Source organism: Agelaius phoeniceus, chromosome Z (genome assembly GCF_051311805.1).
Source record: "Agelaius phoeniceus isolate bAgePho1 chromosome Z, bAgePho1.hap1, whole genome shotgun sequence".
In the NCBI taxonomy this organism is placed as follows: Eukaryota; Metazoa; Chordata; class Aves; order Passeriformes; family Icteridae; genus Agelaius; species Agelaius phoeniceus.
The window spans coordinates 20,955,513-20,972,356 of record NC_135303.1 but is presented as its reverse complement, the minus strand read 5'-3'; the positions used below and the strand labels follow the sequence as shown (position 1 = coordinate 20,972,356).

Here is a 16,844-nt window from a genome sequence, read left to right as displayed (position 1 = left end):
TGCCCCCCCCCCCCCCCCCCCCTGTATTGCACTAGAAAGGCAGTAAACTTAGAAATCACCTCCCAGTTTCCCTCCTTTACTACCTCCTTCCAGATCCTCTCCCACGGGTCTTCAGACCCGTGAGATCCTTTTCTGAGGAGGAGGGACAACTGGGCTGCATAGGCATTGCCATGTTTTAAGGCAGCACTTCAGAAACCAAGGTGGGCATGGTTCTGGCTCTCCCAGAAGGGGTGTGGCCTGAGATGGAAGGGTCATGGTCTGCAGTGGAGCTTGAAGTGGAAGAGGTGGAGACAGGGGAAGGACCTTGGTTTTGTTGTAAGGTGTTGGCTTGGGCAGAGGATGCAGCAAAATGGTGGTTGGCAGAAGAGGAAGGGAATTCAGGAGAGAGCACAGGCAGGAGAGGGTCAGAGTGGGAAAGTTTCAAAATGGAAGCACCATTGCCATCTTGGGCCCTTGCGGAGGAGTTGGTGGTGGATATGGGGCAATAGAGTAATGCAGCAAACCAACACTTCCTCCAAGCATGCTGGCAATGTCAGCTCCATATCCCATTCCAGGGTAGTGCAAAGGACAAGAAGGATAGGGGCATGAAAGAATGAGAGTTCTATAAGGCATGGGTTCCCATGCACTCAGCAGGCTTTGCTCTGGTGTACCAGTCCCAGGGTCAGAGGAGTCGGGGGTAGAGAAGAAGAAGCTTGAGGGGGTGCAAACAGAAGAGGTAGGGTGACAAAAGGGGTGGAACACTACAGAGGGGCATTACCCAATGTGGAGGCCGAACCCCATGTGGGAGGGTTGAGGGAAGAATAAGGGACTGGCTCATACCCAGGAACCAAGGGTAGAGAATGGATGGGGTTATCAGGGGGATCGGGCTTAACCTCTAACCACCACTTTATAAACAACCTGGAATATTGGAAGTAAACAAAAAGGCCCAAAATCCCTTTTGGAACCTAAATCATAAATCTTGTCCCCAACAGAATTCCAAAACCCCACAGTAAAAATAATATCCTCTGTAACAGAAGGAAGATTACAAAAGACACACCTAATAATTGCCTTAAACTTTCTTTTAGAAATTTTTTCCCCATGCTTAACTAAAAGCCCCTTAAACTGCAAGTATATGTCCCACTCTGCCATGGACAGCCCTAGTCCCATGGCTAAAACAAAAACCACACTTTCTCCTGTAGGCTCACTGTTGTTGTTCTATTTCTAGAGTCCTATACTGTTGTTATCAAATTTCCAAAGTCCATACCTCCTCAGCATGTTCTTATGGCTGCAGATCTTCACAGCACAGACTCCTTCTTCTACATGTTGTCCTTTCTCAGTTCAGGCCTCCTTCAAGGCTCTCCCTTGAAGGAGGCTAACCCACCCCCTTTTATCCCAGTTATCTTCACTAGTCACAGCTGCAGCCCAATTAAGCACATCACAGCTGCAGCCCATCAAGGACAACCGGGACCTCCCAGGGCAAAGCCTATATACAGATATTTAAGTACAATACATTTCCTCTACTATAGCTCACCTGCACTCCTCTGCAGGGTGGATCACAATCCTTGTCCAACTCCAGTTGGCAGCACTTTTCGAAAGTCCTATGGGGCCCGCTGACCAGACTGGCTCCCCCCTGTCAGAAGTAGCTTGGTCTACCCTTGCAGCCAAGTCCAATAAAACTTGGACTCATGTTCTCAGGGTAGTAGACTTCCTGACCAGGACTTATGTCCAGTGACAGTTGTCCTGCAGGTCCATCGCTGGAGAGCCTTCCAGGACCCTTGTTCAAGGGTCTGTGTTCAGGTGCCACTTGTCATGTTTCGTGTTGTTCTGTCCACATCTGCAAGGATGGGCATAGGCAAAGCAAGGGGTCAGTGCAGAAGAAAGAGTGGGTCTTAGATCGAAAATCCGAGGGTCCTTTATTCTTCTATGCCGAGATCACAGGAGCACTCCTGAATGCACCTGACCTCTAAGACCAAAACTAAGGGGTAATCCCTACTTATATACATTCCTATGGAACATTCTAGAAACATTCTAGTCAATCACAAAAAAAAAAATATAACCTAAATTAACATAATAACTCCTATGATCCCTTTCAAACAAACATGAACTCTCGCTCGCTAACTTGAAACCATGTCCCCAAACTTAGAGTGTTGCTTTCCATGGCCTTGGGTTGTTCGCAGCTATGGCTGACTCACTGGCCAGGCCAGGCTGCTGGACCTCCACAGTCCATCACTCTTTTCAGTCCTCCCTTCTGCCAACCTTGTGCTCATATAGTTTGTCTGGTCAGTGGCTGCTCTCTTCCACCTAAACTGGAGGGGGGAGGAATCCTGGATCATAGTTTGGGGCTCTGCCAGGAATGTCTCACCACACAAGTTCCTGGTTGGTCTACTGTTGTTTTTACAGGACCGTATTTTTGAGAAAAATTGATTCATTCCCAGGTGACGTCTCCCCAGGCCTACACTTTGCCTTCCTGGGCCAGGATATCCCCTGTAGGGGAGGAGGTGGTACCTCTCAGACCAGCAATTACTCTCTTTAAGGGGGCCAAAGCCTGTAACTTTCCCTGCCACTGAATTCCTATCAGTTTTAGAGAGCTGAGAAGCCCTCAAATTAGAGAAGTCATTCTCTCAGGATCTACTGAGAGCAAGATGGGGGATTCTTGGAAAGGCAGAAGTTTGCAATTGTACATCATTTGTAGACAGGCTGCTTTATGTCTCTGGTAATTGGTCCTTTCTATAGTGAGGAGGTCACCTCTTTCCAAGGGATCTACACCACCAGCCCAATATGCAGCCCTCTGGGTCAAATTCCATGATTCCCGGCAGCCTTCAGGGATGAGTAAAACACCTGGACTCCAGTAACCTTCTGCCTCCTTCTCCTTAAGCAGTATTTGGCCTTCTCTGCTTAAGGAAATACAAAAGACATACTCAGTTTCAGTTTTGCCAGGATGGCAGCCCAATTCCATCTTCAGTTTACCCAGTTCCAGAGCTGTGAAAGGCAGGTCTTTGGTTGTTAGGAGGGGGGACTGATCCTGATCATTCTCATATGTGTAATCCATTTTTATTAAGGGGAAAGCACAGACTGTGGTGCCAGCTCAGCTTGGCCTGCTGCTGTGGGCTCTCTTTTGGGTTCTGAGGGAGTGACAGCTCTGGCCGTGACATCATTCAGGAGAGCCGCAGTAGCTCCAGGACCAGCAGCTGTGGGATCAGAGGCTACAGGACCGAAGGCTCTGGGACCAGCAGCCACCAGACCAAGGGTGCACAGACCAGCAGTGCATGGACCAGTGGCTTCCCTTGCTAAACCGTCCCCCAAAACCTGCCACAAGCTGTCATTCTGCTTTTTTTTTCTCCTCAAAATTTCTCTGCAAGTCCACAATACAGATTTGCAGGAATTGCACTAGCATAGTGATTCAATCACTGTCGTCTCCTGGCAACACTGGGCAGTCCTCTCCTGTATAGCAGCCATCAGAGGCACCCCCAATGCCACACACATGGCTGCTTTCTCATTCCCAGGCTTGGATTTTGCTTTTGCCTGCAAAGCCAAGACCTGGTCTATAACACTTTGGATGCTGTGCCAGTGGTCCCTAACCCACTCTAATCCAGACACAGAGGGTCTTGCTCTAAAACCTCCTAAGAAATCCAATAAGGGAGCAGATGAGTTTTTGCCCCGCTCTCCTTTTACAGCACCTACATTTATTACTACTGTTTGATGCTGTTGAGTCAGGGACGGGAAGAAAAGACTCCAGTCTTCAGAAGGTCAATCAGAAGGCTTTAATGAAAATTAGTGTGCCTTTTATAATGTGACTCGCTAAGGGGAAACTTGGTTGGTCTCAAAGGAAAAACTTCTCACGCTATTGGTGAACTATGAATAGCACACTCCGGAGAATCATATCTATAAACAACAGTTATTGAAAGAGATAATAATTGTTTTAATTATTTTCTTGAAGTTTCCCAGGCTTGGCCTGGGAGAAATTATCTCTGTTCTTTCTTTGACTAACTGAGAATATCCACAACTGTTTTTCGGGCAAACAACTTTCAGGGAGGGTAACACCTTATAATCTCTATGTGCTCAAAAACTACACAAAAGGTTGTGGGGGTTTTGTGTTGTTTTGTTTTTAAAGAAGCACACACTGTGAGAGAAGTGGCAAAACAGCTTCCTGAAGAAGGTCACACTATTAAAACTTCCAGGTGCCCTGAACAGCATTCCCCAGGAGGATGCACTTCACAGCAACAAGCCAACTGGCTGCAGAGATGGGACATTTTACTTCCCAGGAAAGGCCACACGATAAAAATACCCAAAAATGCCCCAAATGCTTCCTGAGGGACCACACTTTAAATCACAAAGGCAGCTGCACACAGAGTTACAGAAAGGGGGGCAAAATGCTTCTCAGAAAGGGCTGTGTTGCCACCGCTTAGGGCATGGCATCTTGGGTCGAGGATGGTTCAGTGACAGCACCTCTGCCACACGGGCCAAGCACATGCATACACCAATGTGGTGCACAGTAACTATTATTTATTAACTATTAACTATTTATTAACAGTTAGACAGGGTCATTTATAACGGGGGGTAACGGTCAGTTAACGGTAAAAGGGGTGGGGTTCCGCCTAAGCGTAACATCGCGGTATCTTGAGACCTCATGATATCTCCCCACATTTCCCCCCCCTTTTATGACCAACTAAAAACATAGAAAATTCTAAGGTTAAAACAAAACTGACAAGTAGGAAACGTGTAACTGGCAAAATGCACTTAGCTTGAACAATGTAACACAACTGCAATAAACTTGTAATCTGCAAATGTTTAACAAACGAAAAGCTAACTATCTCTAACTGTTTTTTTCTAAAAAACAACACAAACTTGTTTAAAATGTAAGGTGATCAGTCATGGGGACTGACTGAACCATGACTTTGAATATCTCTGCAGGACCTCCTCAGTTTTTTAGTTGACCTCATAGCACCGAATTATTCTCTCAAACAGTCTGTGACCTGTTTGATCTTAAAACTAGAGAGGATTTGGAGAGTTCATGTCTGGACTTATGTCCCCTCCAAATCGCCCTTTGACCCTTTGACACAGGAAAAACTGTGGGTTAATTGGCATTCCATCCAAGTAGAGCCAGAACCTGGTACCTGGCCAGAGCTTGAACTCCACTTGATGGATACCTCCTAACATTTTTGCTGAGGTGGTTTTTTTGGTTTTTTTTTTTTTCCCCCGTCTTTCTCTGCACTGGCCTCTCCTTTAGTTCGGTCACTGAGTTCTTTCACAACCCCGGTATGGTCTGCCATCGGGCTGCTTGATGATTTGTCACAGTCTTTAGCAAGTGGGGTATATGGGCCGCAGGGGTGTCTGAGGATTCAGTCCTGCAAAAACAAACTTTACAAATTTCATTAGTTTTTGCCCTGAAGGTCTGGTTTTATCGACTTAAGTGGGCACCTTTTGATCTTACTATTTTTCTTAACGGCTGCGTACCCTTGCCCTGTGAGTACCAGTCTCCAACCCTGTTCCCATTCCCCTAGTTCATTTTTAATTATGACCTGTGGGCCTTCCTCAAGTGCTTGGGTGGCCCAGTGTCACAATGTTAAGGTGTTCTTCTGGCCAGAAAGATCTGTTCACTGTATAGTTTGCCAAACAGTAGGCTGCTGCAGCAATTTGTGAAGGAAGGTACTCCAGAAGAGGATCAACTTGAAGGAGACTCAGCTCTGCAAGATACTTTGCAAGGTTCTCCATCCTCATACAGATTCCACGTCTCTGAATATACTGAAGGAGGAACTGGTTGACAGTTTGGGCTGTTAGGTCAAAACCCAGCACTTTGAGAAGCAAGTGTTCCATTCTTAGCAGCTGCTTCTTTGTGTAGGTATCATCTGTTATATAGACAAATTCATCCACATCTGGTGGGTAGATCTCTTCATACTTCGCAGCCAGAAGAATTGCTGCTGTTGCCACAAGCTGTAACTTCCCTCTGGGAGCAGACATGCAGGAAAGAAACCTCTCCAGGAAGTTCACTGCCAAGTACAAAGTCTCTGTCTGAAGTTATACTCTTCCCCTACTTCCCCCAACCAGTCTACCAGGATAGCACGCACCCCTGTTGTGGTATCTGGCTGCTTCTTCATGTAGTAGGGCTTGGGCCTAAATCTTACTTCTGCCTCTCGGAGGTATTGATGAATGTCTTCTGCATACTCTCCAGCCAGAGTTACAACATCTTCCACTACCATAGGAGAGCCTGAACTCAGATCCAGCCGCCGATGAATACTGGATGTCATTGCACTGGTATCCAGTTCACAGTGGCTTAATTCCAGCTCTTTAGACACTTGGCAGCTGTAGTTTTCTTTATCTTCTGAATCATCTATGTGGATAGCAAAACCTTGCTTTGATGCAGCACTGATGATGCAGTTGGGCACTTCATGTTTTCTACATGAAGTGATGGTGTTTTCAAAGCCAGAAAAGCACTTGATAACAGCAGCACCCTGACCGCCGGGCCGCTGCTGCTGCTGCCGTTCTCCGTCAGCACCCCCAGCACGGCCCAGCCGCCGCTGCTGTGGAGGGCAGGGGGGCAGGACTCCCGCCGCCCCACACGGCCCTTCTCCCCGGTGCGATGCATCGCCCCGACGTCGGTACCGTGCTGCTCGGCTCCGCTCGCCACCAGCCCACGGAACGGTCCAGCCGTCCTGCGCCGCCCAGGCTGCCCGCCTGCCCTGCATAGGCGCAGCCGCTGGAGGCGGCGGCTGTTGGGTGCGGTCAGTTGGGAGCCCGGTGGCTCAACCCCTGGCGCGCCGCCTCAACAGCCCCGCCGGCTGTGGGTCGCCATGGTGACCCCCCCCCCCCCACTCTAGGGCTCATCACCCTGTGGCGCATGAGGCGGAGGCCCCGCCCAGGCTCCCTCGGACTCCGAGTCAATGGCAGCCCCCCTGCCTCCCATCTAACGGCGGGGCTCCGCGCCTCTTAACCAACGGCCGCGCTCTGCACCTCCGAACTAACAGCCATGCCCCGCACCTCTGAACCAACGGCCGCGCTCTGTGCCTCTGAGTTAACGACGGCCGCGCTCTGCGCCTCTGAGTTAACGACGGCCGCGCTCTGCGCCTCTGAGTTAACAGCTGCATTCCGCGCCTCCTCAAGCAGCCCGTCCCAAAATGACCACTTTTTCCCCGTAGATGGGGTGCCTGGGCTCGGGAGCTGCGAAGAGCGTTCCCACGGCTGCGAATCCCCACACTCAGCGGACCCACGATCGTCCGCACCCTGCCGGGGCTCCTCCCACAAGCAGTCCTGGGTGGCCTTCCACTTTCCCCACTCCCGCTGGACCGACTGAGCCTTTTTCAGAGCCCACATGACCCTGCCCCATGATTTTAGACTCCGCCCCAAGCCTGAGGACATAGCTCCTCCGCTAGGGCCCCAGTACCATTATCCCATACTTCCGGGCAGAAGATATCCTCTGGATGCCTGATTGCCCCAATGCGCAGGAGCCTCGACACTGCGAGGAAAAAATCTCCCGGCTCACAATCTATGCCCCTTTCTCTGTGAATTTTAAAAACAACCTTAGCAAGGGGCTCCATCCTCTCCATTTCTGGCTATCGACGCGAGTCTTCCTCCTTCACCAGGTCCTGGTGCAAGACTTCCTCTTTCACCGAATCACGACGCAAGACCTCCTCTTTCGCCAGCTGCAACGCGAGCCTTCCTCTTTCGCCAATTTTCCAGCACAAGACTTCCTCCTTCATCGGTCCTAGGCGCAAACCTTCCTCCTTCACCAGCTCCTGGAATGAGCCTTCCTCCTTTGCTGAATCTCAGTGTTGGACCCTCCCCTCTTGCCAGTCCTCTGGGAGCATCCTCCCCGCCGGAGACAGTCCTGCTGCTCCGGCCACCGTTTGCTCGCCCGCGATTCCCACTTCCCGGATCGATCCCGGGTTTTGGCACCACTTGTTTCCACCGCTTAGGGTGTGGCGTCCCGGGTCAAGGACAGTTCAGTCTCTGCCACACGGGCCAAGCACACGCATACACCAATGTGGTGGACAGTAACTGGCCTTTATTAACAGTTAGACAGGGTCATTTATAACAGGGGGTAACAGTCAGTTAACGGTAAAAGGGGAGGGGTTCCGCCTAAGTGTAATATCATGATATCTTGAGACCTCGCGATATCTTGAGACCTCGTGATATCTCCCCACAGGGCTGCACCATAGAAGTCCCAAATTGCCCCAAGGAAAAATAGTTTCTGAGAGGACAGACCTTAAAATATCACAGCAGATACAGATAACAGGACAAAATCCTTCTTATAAAAGGTCACACTGTAATGAGTTCCAAATTGCCAGAGAGAAAAAACAATTTCTGAAAGGATGTATGTTAGATCAGTTAGATCAGCAGGCACAAGGTTTCAGGGAGCGTCACACCGTTTTTTTTTTCTTTAATGCCCAAATGAAATCTCTCCCCAAGATACATACAAAATGATTAGAACAGATACAAGGCTTTTGTTCAAGACCACCCCACTGCTGCCACGAATTTAAATGTCTCATCCACTGTGGGGAACTGTGAAGAGTTCTTTTAAAAATAGATGTTCAGGAATGAAACCAAGTCAACTGAGACAAACATTGTATCTGAGTACCATTTATTGATACTGAAAAACAAAACACAAAAAAATGGAGTTACCCTACTAAAGAGGACTAGAAAAGAGAGAGCAGGAGGAAGAAAAAACGGAAAAGGAAAAAGGGGGAGAGAGAGTAAGGGAGAGGAGATAGAGGGAAAAAGTGGGTGTTACCACTAACAGGGCTGGGGAGTGCTGTCAATGTCCACAAGGTGGGGGGTTGCACTGCACTCTGCCTGCTGCTCAGCCTGTGCAGCTCTCAGAGATGCACAGCTCCACAGGCACAGCTGCTGTGGCAACGAGCAGCTGGGCACATGGTGAGTGCGTGCATGGGCAGGAGGTCCAGAACCCTGGACAGGGTCACAGTGGGGATGATGGCGATGGGCTGGATTGGAGGCAGCTGGGGTTGGATGCTGATGGCTTGGGTAGGGATGTAGGGGTGAAACAACAGAGTGGCGGTTAGGGACACAGGGAGGCAGGACAGGTGTGAGGGCAAGCAAGAGCCAGCAAGAGCAGGAGAGCCAAAAGGCAGGCTAGGACCAGGTCTAAAAGGACAAAAAACAGGCTAGGGCCAGGTCAAAGGAGCAAGTGAGCCTCCACAGGCTGGAGCCAAAGCAAAAACACAAGACTCGAGAGCCCCAAGACTCAAAAAGCCCAAAAGACGAGACACAAAAAAGCCCCAGTCACCAAGCCAAAAAGCAAAATGCACAAGGTGCAAAAACCCCCAGAGCTTGTCGTGCAGTTGCTTTTATGCTCCCTGGCCCCTCCCAAAGTCTGCCTCCTGACAGGAGACTATTGGTCCAGTCCAACCTTCAGTGGCAGTCCATTGGTGGAGACCTATCATCATCTAATTGGAGAAGCCTCTCTGGGGAGTAAGTACAGTCTCTCCTGTTGACTGCTTGTCCCATGTGAATTGTTGCCAGGTAAAATCTCCCCAGAGACAAGGCTTCTTCCTATATTCTATTTGCCTGTTGCAGGTGGCACATGTGCATCCCTGACAACCAGTGTTGAGACAACTCAAAACTAAATTGGCTCCTCATGCCAGCCCATCATTCTATGTGAAAAAGATGATGATCAGGGTGTGACAACTCTGGAAATTATACAGAAAACACTGACTGAACTGCATATAATATCTGACTTTCAGAAAAACAGCAAAAATAGGGATTTTTAAAAGTTTATAAAGGCAATGTGTTTTTTTCTTATTTTCTATCCTACACTGGACAGACCATGATCAATCATGTCTTGAAGAAACAAAGCAGCAGTTGCTTTAGTAAATAGCTGCTTCTGAAAGTACCTGCTCCTCAGCTAGAAAACAGGTTTTTATCTTCTGTTGAGTGGTTTTTGAACATCATACTTTAGGGTGACAGGAGATTGCTTACACATGCTATTCAGGTGTGTATCTACATGTTGCTGATGTTGGAGACAGGCACACAACAGTGCACACCGAGGTTCATGTGACAACAGCCAACTTTTACTGAGTGCTCTTCTCCTTATATAGTTTTGAAGGTCCACACAGTTAGTCCTGATTGGCTGAATTAGTTGCCATCCAGCTAACTGGCCAATAGCTGCCTGTGTCCCCAACAGCCTAGACCTGCTCCTCAGTTGTCCAGACTGGTCGAGTTATATAATTAAGGTAGTTACATAATTAGTTATATAATTAGCTATATTTCACATATAAAATTAGGATTATTTATAACTGTGAGGCCTTAAGGCCAGCTGTTAGCCACCACAGTTCCCCCATTTTGTTTTTAAATACAAAGTCTGTCATCCTCTGCAGGGCCCTTGCATTCAGGATTACAAATACAGCACAGTGTACAAAACAATCATGATGACACAAACAAAAGCCTAGGTTGAATGAGGATTTCCACCCAACTCAACAAGCCTAGCCCCTATCAAGTAGTGATATGTATCCATGTATCATTGGAGATGTAACATTCATATCCAGGAGCTGTCAAATGGGATTACCAGTAATATAAATTCTCAAAATGGCATGGTGCAGGCTCACTACTTAGAAGTTACAATTTTACAACTTTCTGTAGAACTGTTAGAAAGCCAACTAACAGGAGAAACAATCTGTCTTAGTTTGGGTTTGCAATTCATGTCCTTAAATAGATAAAATCCTTAAGTCCTTGTATCTTTAACTAGATAAAATTTTCATATCCTTAAATAGATTAAAAAATCCTTAAATAGATTGTCCCAGATCTCCATATAGCAGGTCTACAAATTGTTTAAATCACTGCTCCATGACATCTGCTGGAGGGCCATCAGGAAGGTGCTGCTTCTGGTCCCAAGCAGGATGTAGAGCAGGGTGTACACAGCTGGCAGAAACTCATTGTGTTCGGTGTCTGTGGAAACACAAGTGTAGCCACGTCCCCACATAAGCAGATCCCATGGACCTTCCTATTTCCTAGTGATAATATCTTGCACCATTACTTTGGATTTAGGTGATTTGGCATCACTAGATGACTGCAATGATAAAAAGTGATTAAAAATTACTGGATTCTGGGAATTTTCTAATACTGTTAAATGGTTCCAAGTATATATAGCTTTAGCCACTCTACTCAGTGGGGTCTCACCACTCATTCCCCCTTTCTGTTTATCAAGTATACATTTTAAAGTGCCACGTGCACATTCCACAATGGCCTATCCTGTTGCTGAGTGGGGAATACTGGTGTGGTGTAACACACCCTAGAGTTGTAGAAATTGTCTCACGTTCTGTGAAATGTAAGCAAGGGCCATTGTGTGTTTTGATGGTTTGGGGGATACCTAAAGCAGCAAAGACTGATTGCCAATGTGTGATGGTATCCCAGCTCCTTTCCTCTGTATGTACTGAAGCCCATATGGCTGATGAGAAGGTGTCAATTGACACATGCACATATTTTAGATGTCCAGATTCAGGGATGTCTGCTTGCCAGATTTGTAAGGCTCTCAGACCATGAGGGTTAATTCCCATCTGCAGTGGTGCAGTGTGGCCTTGGCAGTCAGTACAGGTGTTAACCATATTATGAGCCTCTGTGTTTGACAGCAGGAATTGTTGCTGCAGGGCTCAAACGTCTTGATGGAAGAAGGCATGTGATGCTTTTGCTTGTGCAAGGCTGTGGTGCTGTCCAAGCAGGGCTAGCTAGGCAACCTGCTCAGCATTGACCCTCTGCAATAAAACCTGGTAAATTTGTGTGACTTCTAATGCCTGGATGGTATGCCATGTAGTTTTTAGTAGGTCAAATAATTGTGCATTGTCAATTTATTTTAACAGGGCTCAGTCTGATCTCTATGTGACATCAGCAACGTAGGCAGAGTGAGTGACAATATTTAAAGGAGTATGGGGAAAATGTTGAAAAGCCATAACTACAGCATTTTACCAGCTGAGGTGATCCACTCTCACAACCTTCCAATATTTGCAATTCATTTTACTCTCTCCATGTTACAATGGCTTTTCCCATTTTCCCAGAACCATCAGTAAATACTGTAACACCTTTTAGGGATGTGCAACTGTTCAGTGGTTTTAGGGATAATTCAATGGTCCCACTCAACTGCAGTAAGTTACGGCTTGGTAGATGGTAACTAATCTGTCCCAAGAAATTTTGCAAGGCACTTTGCAAGGCTGTACTGCTGGCAAAGCACCATTCAAATTGTTTTGTGGCACAGGTATAATAATTTTGGAAGAATCTCTTGCACTTAATTGTAAGCATCTCTGATGGCATTTGATGATTAATTGTGCAATTAAATCAAAGATGGCAGGTGCCGTGTTTTTAGATTTGTGAGGTAGGAGCAGCCACTCTAAAACATGTAAAGGCTCAGACCACTGAATATCCCACTGTCCAATAATCCTGATAGGATGAATATTGACTGTTCAGGATACAAAATGGATGGGGTCAACTGATGAGGTGATTCAAAGACGGTTTATTGCAAAATCAGATTCATGGAAGGGTGAGACCTCAAGGTTACATTCAACATGATCACATCAGAAGCCATTCTAATTCTAGTTACAATGTCTTTTATAAATTTCTTATCCCATCAGCTACTTCCACAAAGCTCGCTAGCACCTCCATAAACCAGTCATCAATTGCTATGTATTATATGATTTTTCTGCAATGCAGCTCTTTTTATCCACTCATATAAGTCTACAGAAACTTATTGCTGCATCTTCTACTTTTTACTAACTCTTTAACAAGTTCTATTGCTAGACTTCAAAATTTTCTACTATCTTGCTTAACATATTTATTCACTTACATGAGGCATATTTCTACTTGCTTAAAACATATTTCTGCTTAAACTACAAATCTTTATTCTTACTTCATGTCTGTTTCACTTTTCTATTCTAAAGCTTCAAGCCTTCTCCAAGGTCCTAGGTCAAACACTGTATCCACCACTCTCTCTGAGCTTGTATGTTTGAGACCTTGGGAGGTTTCTGTGCTTGTATTTCCCACAATTGACTATCAAAATAAATACAGTAATGCACAGCTCTGGGCATATCTGGTGGACTTGTCTGTTTGTGATAGCCTGCTCTACTATTTCAAGAGCAACTTTTGCCTCTGTGGCTAATTTTCTGGGAGAATTTAGATCAGGATCAACTTTTAGGATATTAAATGAGGGTGCTAACTGTGAGATGCTCAATCCTAGATAGGGTCTGAGCCAATTTATGGTACCCAAAAAGTTTTTGCATATTGTTTAAAGTTTGAATTTTTGTTAAGACTTGTTGAATTGTTTGTGGCTGTATGGTCTGATCCATTATTTTGAGTCCAGGGTGGTTGCTGCTGCACTTTTCCCCATGCTACTCGCAGCCCAAATGTTCTTAATGCTTGCATCAGGCTTGGCTGAATCTGTGAAAGCTCTTTTTGGTTGGGGTTGCTATCAAGATGTCATCCATGTAATGGTAACAGTATGCCCCTGGAAATTGTTCTCTTACTGATGATAATGCTTGAGCAATGTACCATTGAGAAATTGGTGGGGCTCAGTGGCATACGTGGCTCCACTGTTTGATGCAGCTTCGCCACAGCTAGGTGCAACATCGCAGCAGCTTGGCTCAGCTGGTGGCAATGTGTCCCAGCACAGGCCAGCGGTGCAGCTTCACGTGGCTGCAGGACGTTCCTTGGGCGATGTGCGCTGGCACAGGGCAGAGGCAGGGCTTCATAACGCTGTCTCACCCATCCTCCTCTCCTGCACACCCAGTGCACTGTCCACACCTCCTGCTGCCCCACCCAGTGCCCCATCCTCACCACTTGCTTCGGCAGGCGGTACCTGTGGCATCGCCTCCCCCATCCTCATGTCACATGGTCTTTTACTACCTAATAATTCCAGAATGTGCCTCCTGGTTGTTATTACATTAATGGAGGTCTCCTCGTCTATGGAGGCTGCTTCAATTATAATCTGCCAGCCCACCCCCATGTTCTTAAGTCCAGGGAGGCTCCTTCAGTCGCATTAAATCCAGGGTTCTTGGACATTAGCAAGGCTAGGAAAGCCTGTTCATCATATTTTATTCCTCATTTCTTTAAAGAGTCCATACATTGACACCAGGATGTTCCTGTACTGAAGCCCATGATTCCATATTTCCTGGCAGCGTCTTCTATTCACAAAGAGTCTGGACCAATGCAGCTTTCTACACTGCCTTCCGCAACTCTCTTCACTAATCGCATCTCTACCCACTGCTCTGCCAGGGCTACCATGGTGGCTCTCCCCACTGCTCTCTGTGGCCCTATAGGCTGCAGGCAGCAACCCCCACTGCCCTCTGTCTCCCAACATTTCCCACAGCAGCTTGTTGTGTCACATCAGCAGTCACCACTTGTCTCTGATGTTGGAGACAGGTACATGACAGAGCACACCGAGGTTCATGCAACAACAGCCAACTTTTATTGAGTGCTCTTCTCCTTATATAGTTTTGAAGGTCCACACAGTTAGTCCTGATTGGCTGAATTAGTTGCCATCCAGCTAACTGGCCAATAGCTGCCTGTGTCCCCAACAGCCTAGACCTGCTCCCCAGTTGTCCAGACTGGTTAAGTTATATAATTAAGATAGTTACATAAGATAGTTACATTAAGATAGTTATATAATTAGTTATATTTCACGTATAAAATTAGGATTATTTATAACTGTGAGGCCTTAAGGCCAGCTGTTATCCACCACACCTATACAAATGAAGCTGTGAATTTGGTTGGGAGCTTATTGCTCTTGGGGTTTGTATTTACTCAGTCTGCGAGGTCATAAAGAGCCTTGTGATAATGGCATCCATCTAGAGTGACAAAGCTTTGCATTTTCAGCTTAAAAAGAAGTGGAAGAGTGGACAACTTCTATTTTCAGGCTAACTTAATGTGACATCTTTGTTGTTAGAAACAATATTTTTCAGGATTCTATCTTTGATATTGGTGCCAAATTTCCATCCATCTAGTATACAGATTCCTCTTTGCCAGATCTTCTCTTTTTTCAGATGACACTTTGCAAACTACTATTTTTCTGTCACCTTCAAATAATTCTGAGATGCTACTGTACAGAAATGTCAGAGAAAACTCCTTAGAAATGTATAAATTAAGACCTGGTGAAAGCAGAGACCTCTTTTGTTCCCATAACACAAAGAGTGAGCAATGGGGTTAGTCCCCTTTGGTCAGTGTTGATCATTCTGATATTAGCATATATTTATACAACAGCACAAATTTCACACACAAGTAATTTCATTGATTGTTCATTTCTGATGATCCAACCTGACTTGGTTTAAGGCTAACCTGACAATCCTGTCAGGATTTTTCCCTCCTTTATGCTGGTTGACAAGAATTTAACCAGGTGGAAGAGACTCAGACATTTTTGCAATTTTTACCATTTTTGAGAGAAGTTTGCCTTTTAGAGGGAAGAACACCTTACCTATTGCCATTTAGAGGCAGGTTAAGAATATTACAGCCTGTGAGGGATGTAGATGAAGACAATAACAATTTGTCTCACTTGACACTTTAGTAAGATGCCCTACTGAAATTGGTTCAGACTGTGTAAAAGGCAGATTAATCTTCTGAGCTCATATATCATTTTGGATTTCCTGTCTCTGCATGCAGAGATGATTTAAAACATTCAGGAATGGCCAGAAATAACTATTTCCTCTGGCCATGGACATCATCAGCCCTTGGAGTGTTAGCTTCTGGATATGTTTTCATCTAATCTGAGAAAATTTGTGGTTTGGGTGCAGTGAGTTTGAGATTCTAGGTAAAAAAAGATGATAGGATTACTTTTCAAGTTGTGGATAAGACATCTGAAACAGAGAAAATTTGTTAACTAAAGAAGCAGCAGGTTTCCAAGAAATGGCTATATTGACATCTGCTTTCCTGGTTTTCTTTTCCCTTTAAGAGACATGGTTATCTTTTTGGTTTTTGGCATATTGTGCAGTTCTAATGCATGGAACATCTGGAAATGTTCAAGGGGAGGTTTGAGGGTGCTTTGAGCAACATGGTCTTGAGGATGGTTGTCCCTGCCCATGGCAATCGGGGTGGAACCAAATGATGTTTCAAGTTTGTTTCAACCCAAACTATTCTGTGACTCCATGATTAGATTTTGGAGGTTTGTTTCCTACAGCTGAGCTGGGATATTTGAAGATCTGTTATGTCATGAATAAATTGCCCAGAATTCTTTTGTGCATGCTACTGATTTTTTTCTAAAAAATACCTAATTGTTTAGCAACTTCTGCAAGATTTGGTGATTCTTTCAGCTATATTTATGCATCTGAGATCAGATATCTCTGGTGTGCTTGCACAATGACAGTAAATGATAGTTTGTAAAGATGTTCTTTCAAGAATAGATTGAAATGCAGGCAGTAAATTAGGAGAGAGTGAAAAACTCACTAACTAAAATTGAAAAGTGATACTTCAAAACTAATTTTTGAAAATGAAATGTATTTTAAGAATAAATTAAGATGAAATCTTTATTTTCAACTTATTTCCATTCATACAGACACAAAAAGATATAGCAGTTTTGGGAATTCCTATAAAAATACAGGAATAGGGAAAAGTTACATAAAATACTGTAAATTTTCTTTGTATTGTCTAAAAGTGAGATAGCTAGTGTGAGTGACAAAAAACCAAGTGGGTAACAAACCTTCCTTTTTGATTTGTGATGTGTTGTAATGTGTTTTGACTAGTTCAGAAAATGATGTGGAAATTATGGAAAACATGTAGGTATGGCCTACAGTTCTCATCAAATATTTTTAACTGCTTGTTTCCTCACAGGATGCCAGCCACCAGGGTGTTTCATAGATAAAAATGATAGACTCATAGAGTAGGTTGAGTTTGAAGAAACCCTTCAGGATCATCAAGTTCAATTCCTAGGCCTGCACAGAACACTG

At 45.5% G+C, this 16,844-nt stretch overlaps 1 long non-coding RNA gene and 1 pseudogene across 1 annotated transcript in view; both read right to left on the bottom strand.

The window, feature by feature from the left end:
• Nucleotides 1-16,844, bottom strand: part of LOC129132447 (uncharacterized) — a 78,062-nt gene that overhangs the window by 23,941 nt on the left and 37,277 nt on the right. The gene's annotated exons all lie outside the window — the stretch shown is intronic.
• LOC143692156 (cyclin-A1 pseudogene) lies at nucleotides 4,466-6,662 on the bottom strand (annotated as a pseudogene).